The sequence below is a fragment of the Puntigrus tetrazona genome, chromosome 2 (genome assembly GCF_018831695.1).
Source record: "Puntigrus tetrazona isolate hp1 chromosome 2, ASM1883169v1, whole genome shotgun sequence".
NCBI classification, from domain to species: domain Eukaryota; kingdom Metazoa; phylum Chordata; class Actinopteri; order Cypriniformes; family Cyprinidae; genus Puntigrus; species Puntigrus tetrazona.
In genome coordinates, this window is record NC_056700.1 from 23,513,706 (window position 1) to 23,526,138 (window position 12,433).

Here is a 12,433-nt window from a genome sequence, read left to right on the forward strand (position 1 = left end):
TATAGGAGATTATGGACGTATCTATAAAAATGTGATGACTAAGTTGAAGAGATGAGCAGTGTGCAGAAGACTCTCTTTGTTCTGGCATGCACAACTACAAGATGGAGCAAGATCTCTGAGGATGCAATACGCGCCGCTGTGTGGCAGGTATAATGAATGCTGCCATGTTGTTAGCAAAATCGTGGAATCTAAAACTGCGCTGGGTTTGTTGAGTAGCCCAGTTCTGTTTTCTCTGTTATAATTCTAATGTCTAATTGCCTTGGGTGTTCTGCAGGCTTGTGTTCAGGAAGGTCTTCGCTGCTGGGTGGTGCTGCGCGTGTGCTGTTGTCTGGCGGAGCTCCTTTGTATCTGCTCAGCTACTCAGCGTTTTATGAACATCTGCTTCTGTTGCCTGGGACAGGGCTATGGTCTCTGAGACCTGTGGGCGGAACCATCAGCAGTGTACTAGTATGGCTAAGAGTCAAATTAGGATCCAGCGGTTTTATTACAAAATAGCATTAAGTCATCCTTGGATTTGTAGTTGTGATATAGGTAGAAATTGCTTATAAAGACTAGAAAAAGTAATAGGATTTATGGGTCTGATGGTAATAGAACCTTGGGATTAGTATATTTCAAATAAAGCGGTCAAGGGGTCTTGAATAAAACCTTGTATAATGTGACTTTACTGCCAATAATAGTAAAGGGAGAGGAACATACAGTTAGAATTTAAAAGAAAAATGACAGAAACCATACCTTCAAATGCAATGACGTTAAATGAAACTAACCAAATGAATGTCTTGATTGTGGGTATTATATAATGCTTTGTGTGTGTGTGTGTGTCTAGTTTCTGATTACAGCACTGGAGCGTGTTGGAGCTCCTCTGGTGTGTTCAGAGATCATGCTGAAGGACTGGGAGGAAGCGAGTTCCGGATTTTTAACTGTCAGCACTAATAATGATGTTCATTGGCTGCTGTTGGTTTTTCTTTATCGTAATTAAAGTATGATGAGAATTTAAGCTATTAAAAAAAAAACAGTTTTGTTCTTTTTTTGGCCATAGAGTGGTTATTTCAGCACAGATAAACCAAACCCCTGAGGAGAGATTCTGATTAGTGGTCCTAACGTCACAATGGAGTTTACTATAAAAACAGGCAGAAGAGCAGAGGACTTCTTTGTGGATTCAAATGGCCAGCTGGTTCTGCACGGAGTGTATCGTGAATTTCACCATGATAGCTGCCTCAAGATTATCGGTGTGGAGGCACACAAACTTTAACAAAATATCGGTGCTGATTAAAGGTAGTCTCCCAAAAATGAAAATTGTTGTCATTTATACCCATCCACTTGTTCCAAATATTTTCTTATATTTTGAAGCATAAAGATATTTTGAAAATGTCTGTAACTAAAAAAAGTTGTTGGTATACATTGACTTCCGTTAGGCCTTTTTCCATTCTATGGAAGTCAGTAGCTGCGTCAGTTATTCTATACAGATTTTAAACTACTTTGAAGTAAATGATGGCAGAATTTAATTTTAGGTGAACTATTGCTTTAAGTGTTATCCTGATCCTTCTAAGTTCCTCTAACTGGTTGTGGCGTGTGCTTGTAGATCGTAGAAGGACACAGGTAAGTTGCAAGCTGGTGAATATGTGTCTTTGGGCAAAGTAGAGGCTGTGCTCAAAAACTGCCAGCTCATTGACAACATCTGCGCTTATGCCAACAGGTGAGTGCACATGAGCAAACATGCATTCACAAAATGCTGTATAGTGTTTAGGCTGAGGCGAATAAATCTTTCTTTCTCTTTACGGTGGCGAGTCTTCACGATTGGGTTTGTGGTGCCCAATCAGAAGCAGTTAACCGCCTATGAGCTGAGCAGAAGGGCATTAGAGGATCATGGGAGGAGCTCTGCAACCATGCAGGAGTGGAGAAGGAGGTTCGTATCATCACAGGCGGCTGTAGCAGGTGTGTCCATTTTTTTTTTTTTGTAATGAGCTGGAATTTGTACCATACTTTAGGTTAACTTGCCATCTGAAAATCTGACAATTGACAAATGTTGATTTTTATAGCACATCTTACAATGTAAATCTTAGATTCCATAAATATGCTTATCAAAGGTTTCCACAAAAGATATTATATAAATTCTTTTCACTAAAATATTAGCAACTGTTTTCAACATATGATAACAAATATAAATGGACAGCAAATCAGCATATTAGAATAATTTTTTAAGGATAATGTGAAACTGAAAACTGTTGAAGTAATGCTGTTGAAAATTAAGAATACATTACACTTTAAATATATCTCAACAGTTAACAGAAAATGATTATCTTACCTTTCAGTGATATTTCACCACATTACTGTGTTTTTAATAAAATAAATGCAGGTTTTTGTGAGCATAATAGACTTTTCATCTTCATGCATCCTCTCTTTCTCAGGTATAGTTGAAATCTAATTTTTATTGCTTATTTAGGCAGTTAATTTTATAAACCAGTTCAATAAAATTATAAAACCTTTGGCAGAAGACTATGCAGCATTTTACCAAATTGTTTAAAGCTGTACGCTATGTACATACACACACACACACACACACACACACACACATATTATATATATCCAAAACCATGTTAAATAAAATCTGTTCTGTTTTATGATGAAAGCTGGAGCGCTTTGAGATCCCAATCCCGTCTGAGCGCCGAGCCTGGGCGCCAAGGGCGGGCCTGGTAACAGCGCCTTCAAACTCAAGCGCAAGGAACTAAAGCGCACTATCAGGGCGATGCTCGAGAGGATGTCACGGCAAGTGAATGAAGCCACGCGGTGGGATGTGATTGGGAGGGAGGGAGGGGGTTTAGGACACACACGCCTTACAATGCCTATATACAAAAAAACAACCCACAATCCTCTGCCTTCCTGCTCCTGTGATGCTCTGCGATCAAAACAGGGACACACTTGATTTGCGTCAGTGATAGTATAGCGAGAGGCAGGCGATGGATAGCGACTAAACAATGCACTTTTCTCAGATGATATCACAACCTTCTGAAAGGCGTACGACACAACTACAAACTGTGAGACTTTTGGACCACCCAGTCCTTTTGCTTATCTCTCATTGGCTCTTTTTGATAGACAAAGCCCCATCCGCGCCCCTCATTGTTCTGCGGGCAGATGCGTGATGATTCCACCCTGCGAAGCGTCACATGAATTACTTATCAGAGTCTATGCAGAAACGTTTTGCAACAACCTTATTTTTTTTGTTGCTTATTATTGTTTTCAAACACTTGTTTTGGTCACAAACGGCTCGAGATTTGGATATGTATGGAATGCTTCTCTAACTGTCTGTTACGATGTTGCTTTCTGGAACTTTGGCGTTTTGTACTTGATGTTTTGTTACTTTGAACTGCGGCTTCTGTGGATTTTACCTGTATCAAAAGGCTGTTACTGTTGCCCTGTCTGAAATGAGATGGGTTTCAGGTGCTAGTGCACACTGAAGACTGTGTACCTAGAAAGAAACCAGAGATACCCGTCATTACAATCAGACAAAAAGACCAGTGATAAACCAGATATCTGTTCTAATGTAACAAAAGCAGTTGTAGTTCTCCAGCAAGCTGTTACAGAGAGGAAACAGTCTTAAGCCAGAGGCGTGCTCTGATACTACAAGAGCTTTTTGCTGATCAACAGAGAGAACAACATAAATTTTGCCAGCGAGGTTGGCATCTGAAAGGTGCTCCACGTTCCATTACTCCGTCTACAGGGTTTACCTAAGAATCATACAGGATGTGACTCCATATTTATTTCCTTTTTTTTTTTTTGTCTGAATTTATAAAGCCTTTAAACTCATTCCTTTCTAAAAATATGTCATGTGATCATATGTCATACGTTGTGTTGCATGGATGTTTTGCAAGGGAACAAAGTGTTGGCGTCAGGTAGCCAGGTACCTTTTGTTTCTTAAATGGCCCATTTTTTTATTATATCGTGATATTGTCATTGTAGAAATGATTAGTGAGTTCAACAAAGAGGGAAAGAGTGTGATTCTGAATGTGCAATAGACAAAGCGATATATGATCCGGCCCCAAAACATGAATGTCTCCAACCTCTTGATGTAACGAGGAAGAAATGAAATTTACTGTGCTTCTGACTGTGCAGATCACTTACATCATTCGACAGTTAATGCATTCGATTAGCGATTTTGACTTTCATGATTCAGGAGATGTAAACCAAACAAATACCAACATATTGTATTGCAGGCTTTGATAAATGGCATTTCAGCGGGCAAATGTTTCTTAATCTGTATGCTTATTGATTATTTGTGGAAAATGTTGAGTTTAGACTCTGCATTTTCAAGATGGATTCAAACGTTTTTTTATATATTTTCTTGATTCCTTAAGATGGTTTTGATAAACTTTTGGTTGCAGAAACACTCCAGCTTTACCCGTCTAACCACGATGCTCTTTACTGAAGTACTTTTGTCTTTGTTTTATTATAATTTGTTTGTCTAAAAGGAACTGAAGAGCAAAATAGTGTTCCTAAACTAGGGCGTGTCTGCCTTTCCTGTGCTCGATGGAAGATGTTGATTGCCTTTTTTTACAATTAAGAAATTAAAGTGGTTTTATAAGATTTATGCTGATAATTTATTTCTGTCTTAGTATTCAGGAGTGTCATTCCGTCTGAGAGCTTCTTTGTACTGCTCACCTTGATTGTGCTTCATTTACATTTCTGCCATGTTATTATTTGTTCAAGCCGCAAGCATCTGCCCAATCAGCCTATTTAGTCTAAAGGAGCTCCATCGTATTTCCTATTTTCTGAGCTGAACTGTAATCTGACTGGTGCGTTCACCTGTCAGTCGCGTCCTAACTAATTAATCAGCCCGTTAGGCGGCCGCCATCACGCCATCTGTGTTTACCGCATCCCTTTACATTCTTAAAGTCCTTGATTTTAATGACTACACACAGGCCTATCGGCGTTCTAGACACCTAAAGGATGTTTGATGGATTAATTCTCTTCCTCTGTTACCCGCTATTGTAAATACGACTTTAATGTCAGAAATTCATAAAGTTAGTTGCATTAGCAGATGTACAAATGTGTCTCAACTGAATATGTTTAATCTTTGTTACTGAGCAGGTTAGGGGTCTTTTCTCCTCTGTGTGGTGGTCTTCTGACAAGCAGGTAAACTTTATTTATTTGTGATTTGTATGGAAACTATGTTATAAGAATAAAGTTTTTGTGAATTACAAGGGGATTTTTGGGCGTTATTTATCTGAGCCTTTATAAAAATAGTCTGATTTAGTAAAGGGAGGAAGATTTTTTCCAGGTTCATGATTTACATAATTTTATGTCTATTTATGAAATTGTATGCATAAAATGAGAGAATGATACAAAGTATTTTTATGTAATATTTAGCTCAATATTAAGTACGTCTCATTACTGTTATACACCAGTAGTCTCCAGCATCAGATAATTTACCTAGAGAAAATCACACGAAGTCTACTGTACCTTTAGTCTGTAATGTAAAAGTGTTTTAATATAAATAATGCTTAAATGTATAGCTCAGAAGACTAGCCTTTGTTGAAAATTTACCCATATATTTTTATTTCAGTGTAAATGTTTTTATAAAAAGATTTGCTTTATTCTAGAATAAGTTCACATTAAAAATGAAGCACATATACTATTGACACACATTCCAAGATTTAGATTTCCAAAATGCACTTTGAATCCTGTTCCACTAAAATGAAAAATGGTTTGCAAAAGGCAGTTCACATTTAATTATCAAATACTTAAAAAAATCTCTATGTGCAGAACATTTTCCTATATAAATCCTGTTTCTCTCAGTGTTTTACTCATTTAGCAGCGTCAGAGTTTTTTTATTTACGGTGTAGATCTTGATATCTTGATTGCAGGTTTCAAAGCGTAATGCGTACAAAGCGATCATCTGCTCGTCGATCCTTAGGACAAATATCGATTGTCCATGAAACCAAGGCCACAAGCCCGACAGCGGCTGTCTTTGAAGATCGTCGGGAGGTGGAGATGGAGCGACACAAAGGCATTCTTAGAAACTTGGTGATAAGTCAGGGTAGCTTTGTGAAAAGAAAAAGACAGACAGTGAATGGCATTACAGAAGATGTGATGAAAGCATCAAATCAAATATCATTCCTTTAATTAAAAGAATGAGTCAAGCGCTGCACACAGCTGTGCATCGGAACAGATTCTACAAAATGACTCAGCGTGCATCATTCTGACATTAAACATCACATTTCATACTGCTATTACCAAAAAACACTGTAGAAAAATGATGGATGGATGCACAGATAGATAGATACTAGATAGATAGATCACACAGATATAGATAGATAGATAGTGCACAGATAGATGCACATATAGATAGATAGTAGTCTCACATATAGATAGATGATAGATGCACATATAGATAGATAGATAGATAGATAGATAGATAGATAGATGATAGATAGATAGATAGATGAATAGATGAATAGATAGATAGATAGATAGACAGATGCACATATAGATAGATACAGATAGATAGATAGACAGATAGATAGATGCACATATAGATAGATAGATAGATAGATGCACATATAGATAGATAGATAGATGCACATATAGATAGATAGATAGATGCACATATAGATAGATAGATAGATGCATATGATAGATGTTAGATGCACATATGGAGAGATAGATAATTAGATGCACATATAGATAGATAGATAGATAGATAGATAGATAGATAGATAGATAGATAGATAGATAGATAGATAGATAGATAGATAGATAGATGAGGAATTTCTATCAGAAGATCCTGGGAGCTTGTGGTAAATATGGACCACTGCCAAACACATCTATTTGATTCTCCCAGTTTCAATTTGTATTCAATTCTCTCAAGCCTCTCTCACTCTCTAAGCTCAAGCATCATGGATTATTTGTGTTCATGATGTACCATTTCTCAATAGATATGTCAGATATTGTGGCATACACAAGTCATCTATTGTTCAAAACAACGGCATTAGTAAAAACTCATCAAGCCAGTCAATGGCATTGAATCCTACAGGCCTTAAAAACATGTACACACATCCACGAGGGCATTTCTGAATATGCTTCATCATATGAATTAAATTATGCTTTTTGTCATTTGTAGTCTCGAGATTTGAGAAACAAGTTCATTTACAGTAAACTGATATAATATTGTCATACTATTTGTTTTATCTTCTTTTATTTTAACAGCATAGCATGTGTATATTTCACTGTACATTAGTCAACACGTTATTGACAATTATATTACCAGAACAGAGGTTTATGATGTGACTGTGTGTGTGTGTGTGTGTGTGTGTTTGTTTGTGTGTGTCAGAGAGAGAGGGCCCGGCTGTCAGGATGTTTGCTGTTCTCCATCTGTGGCGCTGGCAGTGAGAGATGGAGAATGGCCATCAGAAAGAAAGCAATAAACAAAATAATCACATCAGGGAAGATGAGAAAACCTTAGATTGACATCTCACATAGGAAGCTAGACATACATAAATGCATCCATATACACACATTTAACACAGACCCACGGACACGTCTACATCTGAGTCACTGCTGCATAAACCTCTCTACGCTCTCTGTGTCACTTCAATTTAGCATGTTTATTGGCGACAAACAACTCACATAAAATGTACAACCCAGAATTGCAGACAATTTCCACATCATCTGAAGAAGACTTGCCTGAATCTTGCTATCACAATGCTGCAGGGAGTTGCTATATAGTTACTTGTATAGTTATAGTGAGATGGGTTGCTGTTTCTCAAAATGAATGATGAATTGAACACTTGGACTGGCGGATGGACAGACAGACGAACAGACAGACAAACAATAGAATTTTTAGCATTTCACAACTTTAAGCTACGACCTTGGTTGGTGGAAGACTGCGTCTGTTCTGTTAAGTGAATAAATTAATGTGTGTGCGTAGTTGGAGATATTGATATATGCAGGTATATGAGTCATCACTGGGATATATTTGTAAGCCCCTCTACCGAAGAGAGAGAGAGAGAGGAAGGAGGGTGTCAGCGGGCTGCTCTGTGCGTGTGGGAAGGGAAGATCTAATGAGAATCTCCTGTGTGGTCAAACTCTGGCACTTTTAAGCGGTGTGACGGGGCCTGTCACCTTTCCCTTCCCGTACAGGCCTCCTCCCGACTCTCTCTATCCATGAATGTAGAGCTGGATGGTTTTTAATGAACACAGAGGCTCCAACCGCTCGGCTATGCAAGCAAAGGTCATTTCCTGTGTTTCTCCTCAGCGCTCAGTGTTTTTTCTCAGAACTCTGATTCATTAAAAGTGTAGAAAACTTTCTGGGCTCACTTGCATGGACCCCACACACACACACATTTATGCAGTTGCTTGGCTCATTTCTTGACTGTTTATAATTATAACCATATCACCAACGTGTTCTGTGAAAGTCTAGTGCGTGCAATCTGCACAGCTAACAACAGTGCGTCGTGCTGGTTTGGCGTGGGCTGGTGAAGTCACAGCCACGTCTCTGCCAGAGATTCGCAAGAAAGAAACTCAAATATACAGTAGATCCAATTTACCCAGTGTCTACAGCCTGCAGAAATGACTAGCCATTTTATGAAAAAGGCTCACTGGGCCTTCTACCATAAATAAACATACCTAAAAGGAACAATAAAAGCCCGTTTCTGCAATAGGATTAACAAATAAATGCCAAGGTGTGAGCTTTATGTTGATCACAATTCCCATTCTGATTTAAATATCATAATGAATGTTTTCATGAATTTGAAGTTGCAAAAATTCTGAAAAAAATCTAAATTGTGAGATATCTTGCAACACACACCGCTTGTAGGTTGTATATTATTTTCTCAAGCGCAAAAAAGAACAATTAGCTCCACTCACCAAACTATTGATTTACAAACTGCCACAAAAATGTACAACAAACATCTGTTTGGGTACATTTTGTTTTATGTTTAAGCGTGGTAAATGTGCAAAGAAACTTCACCGCGAACATGTTTTTTCAATAAGCCCAGAAAAATATAGCATTTATGCGTTTTGGGATGTTTTGGATCTTGTCTGACATTTTTTTGTTTTGTTTTACATAATGGCATCCCTCACTGCATGAATGCCACTGTCTCATTATTCAATAGTATGGATCAGTTCCACTTAATAAAGTAGTGACTTGAAAATATCAATCCGGGTGGCATAACAAACTAGCATTTAAGCCATTTCTCTGATTATTTTTAATCATTCTGAAAAAATGAATATTAAGTCAGAATTCAGCTGGCCTTCTTAATGAAGCTGATTTACCAATGTTATGTTTAAAAAGCCTGGCAGAAACAAGAATGTAGCGCCCAACACACATATACGCTGATGACCAACCAGCTAGTCTCTCCAGCAGCTCTCAATAACAATGAGCATAAAAGACTGTCCCATTTGAAGATATTATTTTAAAACAGTACATCTGCTAGAAAGTTCTGAAGGTTTCTGAATGTTAAAAAAGGGCGACAAACTGTTCCAGAAACCCAGAAATGGAAGCAGATGGTTAGACTATCACAGCTGATAGATGTAATAACCAACACATCTGACCATAGACATGATGCTGAAATTCATTCAACAAAGCCAAAGTCACCATCACATGTGGCTGTTCAGTTGTTTTTCAGTGCTCAAAAGAGAGTTCTGAAGAGAACAGAACAATTGGGAGCATAGGAGACACTTAGAAAGGCTAGGAGAAGCAAGTCTGTCGATGTCAGTTCACTCATTAGGAATACGTGTATTGTTAGAGATAGAAATGAAAAGAGCCTCCACGCTCCCTACTGGCGTGAGAACACGTCATTCACTCCTTGAGTCAGAAAGGTGAAGGAGGAGGGAGAGAATGAATGAATGAGAAAGAGAGGGCTAATAATTAGACTAAAGATAGACAGGAGGAAAACAAACAAAGAAATATAAATGAAAGGTTCATTTTAAATACATTTCAAAATATGCATAGAAATTGTGGATTATTATAAATAATTATCAGAAACAAAATACATTGTAGGAATAAATTAATGAAATCATAAACATTATTATTAAACAAGTCGAAATATAAAGTCTGATTAAAATGCAAAAATTTGCCAAATAAATCCTAAAATTTCTGATTAGCGTTTTACAATTTTGTATGGATACGAATAATACTATAAATAGAATAAATAAAATGAACAGAAATAATAATTATATAATATATATTATTGTTATTAAAAATTGTCAAATTAAATAAATTATATACAAATATGCTTTTTCATTGTATGTAGGGTTTTCTTTTGCAAGATATTAACATGTACATAATATAAATAATATTCATGCAAATGGTAAAATATTAAATTACAAATACAATAGAAAATTCTAAAATAAAATAAACAATATGCTATATAATACTATTTTTAATACTAAAAATTGTGCCTAAACAGTCTATTATCATACCCCCTAGTCATTGTTTTTGTTGAATTGTGACAAATATATACTAGCAATAATAATATGATCAGAAAAAACTCATAAAGAAGTTGATTTGGACAACATGAGGTGACATAAGCTGACATTTTTTAATAAATTTCTAGTCGTTCAAGTAGTTTCACTAACAATACAGGGTCACTGGTAGACAATGCGAACTCACAACAAATTCAAATTCTTGTATCTGCTGAATACATAGAATATAATCCAGCTATTCCTAATGCAGCTGCTATCTTGAATAGAGAGCGCCTAAATCATTCTTCTTTTCTACTCACGGGAGTTGTTTTGAAACAGAGTTATAGCCTGAGCTTTGCTCACAAAATTTGCCTCATTAAGGAATGATAGAAAGCGGGAGACAGATAGGCTAAGCGATGATCTTCCGTCCTTATTACAGCCCCAGCACACACACAGCCTCTCACTTCAGCGCTAATATGGAACAAGTGAACAAGAGAGATGAGTGAAAGACATCATGAAGATCCACCATGGAGACAAGAAAGTCAAGAAACCAAGACCAAGAAAAAAAAAAAGATAGAGGAAAGAGAGATTAGGGGAGACAGGCAGGAACGTATAGTATACCTCCCAAAGACAAACAACAATGATGTCTCCTTCAAGTCAACATTTACTTTTAATATAGCCTATATTTATTGCCTCTGATCTTCACGTAATGCTGTGCTACACCCAGCTAGTCTCTCTTATCTGGTTATACTTGGAATTCGTCATGTTGAAAAATTAAATTAGAATGGTTTGACATGGTTGATCATGAAAGTAAACAGAAATTTTGGTTCCTCTTCCTGCTTCTGTTATCAAGGTCTCTCAGCAATGTCTCAAACTCAAGTCTGCCATCAAAGTCAGAGTCTAAATTTCAAACCAAAACCAAATTACCTGACCTACTAGGCCCGCGTTTAACACAGAAGGAAAAACAGTTGTCTTTTCTGTATTTGAGTACAGTATGTTGTAATTTTCTGTTACTTACCATCCCAAAAAGAAGCAATAAGCCTCAAGAAGCCGTGGTTTACAGTGAATTTATAACAGTGTTGTCGCCCGACACAAAGGAAGCGTGGATTGTTGCTTTTATCAAACAGTTAATCAATTTACGCGGCGAGTTTCACGAAATAAAGCAAATAAAGTGCAATGATATTAAAGCATTCTTTCTCCAAGCTTGGTTGTGGGTTTACAAAGCGGTTTCGAGCAACACGCAAAGGTAAACAAAGGGAATATGTTGCTGAGGCGATGAATTTCTTGATTTGTTTCCCAGAACAAACAAAAAAATGTATGCATTGTGCGTCATCAGAACCACGTGATGCAAACAAGCGCGTGTTGCGAGGACCCGACTTGGCTCAGCAATCAGCATCAGAACCGCGACCGTCCGTTTAAGTGATAGAACTCATCTGACAAATTTTCTCGAACCACCGTTTTGTGCTTCAGCAGTCTGCTGAGCGTTTGTGTGCTTTGGTAACTCACAGTGATGTAGATATAGTTCATCTTGAGGTTTTAGGTCGTGTGTCCGCCCGAGTGTCTTCATCCAGAGGCCCCTGCTCTCCTCCCAGTTTTGACGGGTCTGCTGCGCGCGACTCGTGAATTAGCTGTCGGTTGATTCGCGTTTTAAATGAACTTCGCCTTCACTTTTATTGCAGAGCGTCCGCTTTTTCTTAATGTGTTTCCACCACAATCGGTTGTATGAGGTATTTACGGTAAGCAGGCAACGTGAGAACAACAGTGACGCCAGTCAGCATACTTTTTGCGCGCGCGTACCATTATTGCAGCTTTTTCTTTTTTTTTTTCTCTCTTATTTTATTTATATTTTCATTTAATCCATCTTCTTTGTATCCCTGTCTTGTATTATCTATTGTATTATTCTTTATCTGTTGTTCAATGCATTAAAAAAACTTATTTAAGCTGTTGTGTGAACCTATGCAAAAGCATTCATCATCACATTAATCATTATTAGAGAGTGAAATTTTCTCCTGATAATATGAATATATATGCATTC

The 12,433-nt window shown here is 37.3% G+C and overlaps 1 pseudogene; it reads left to right on the forward strand.

Annotated features, from left to right (window-relative positions):
* LOC122327359 overlaps positions 1–12,433 on the forward strand; it is a 31,005-nt pseudogene that overhangs the window by 16,533 nt on the left and 2,039 nt on the right.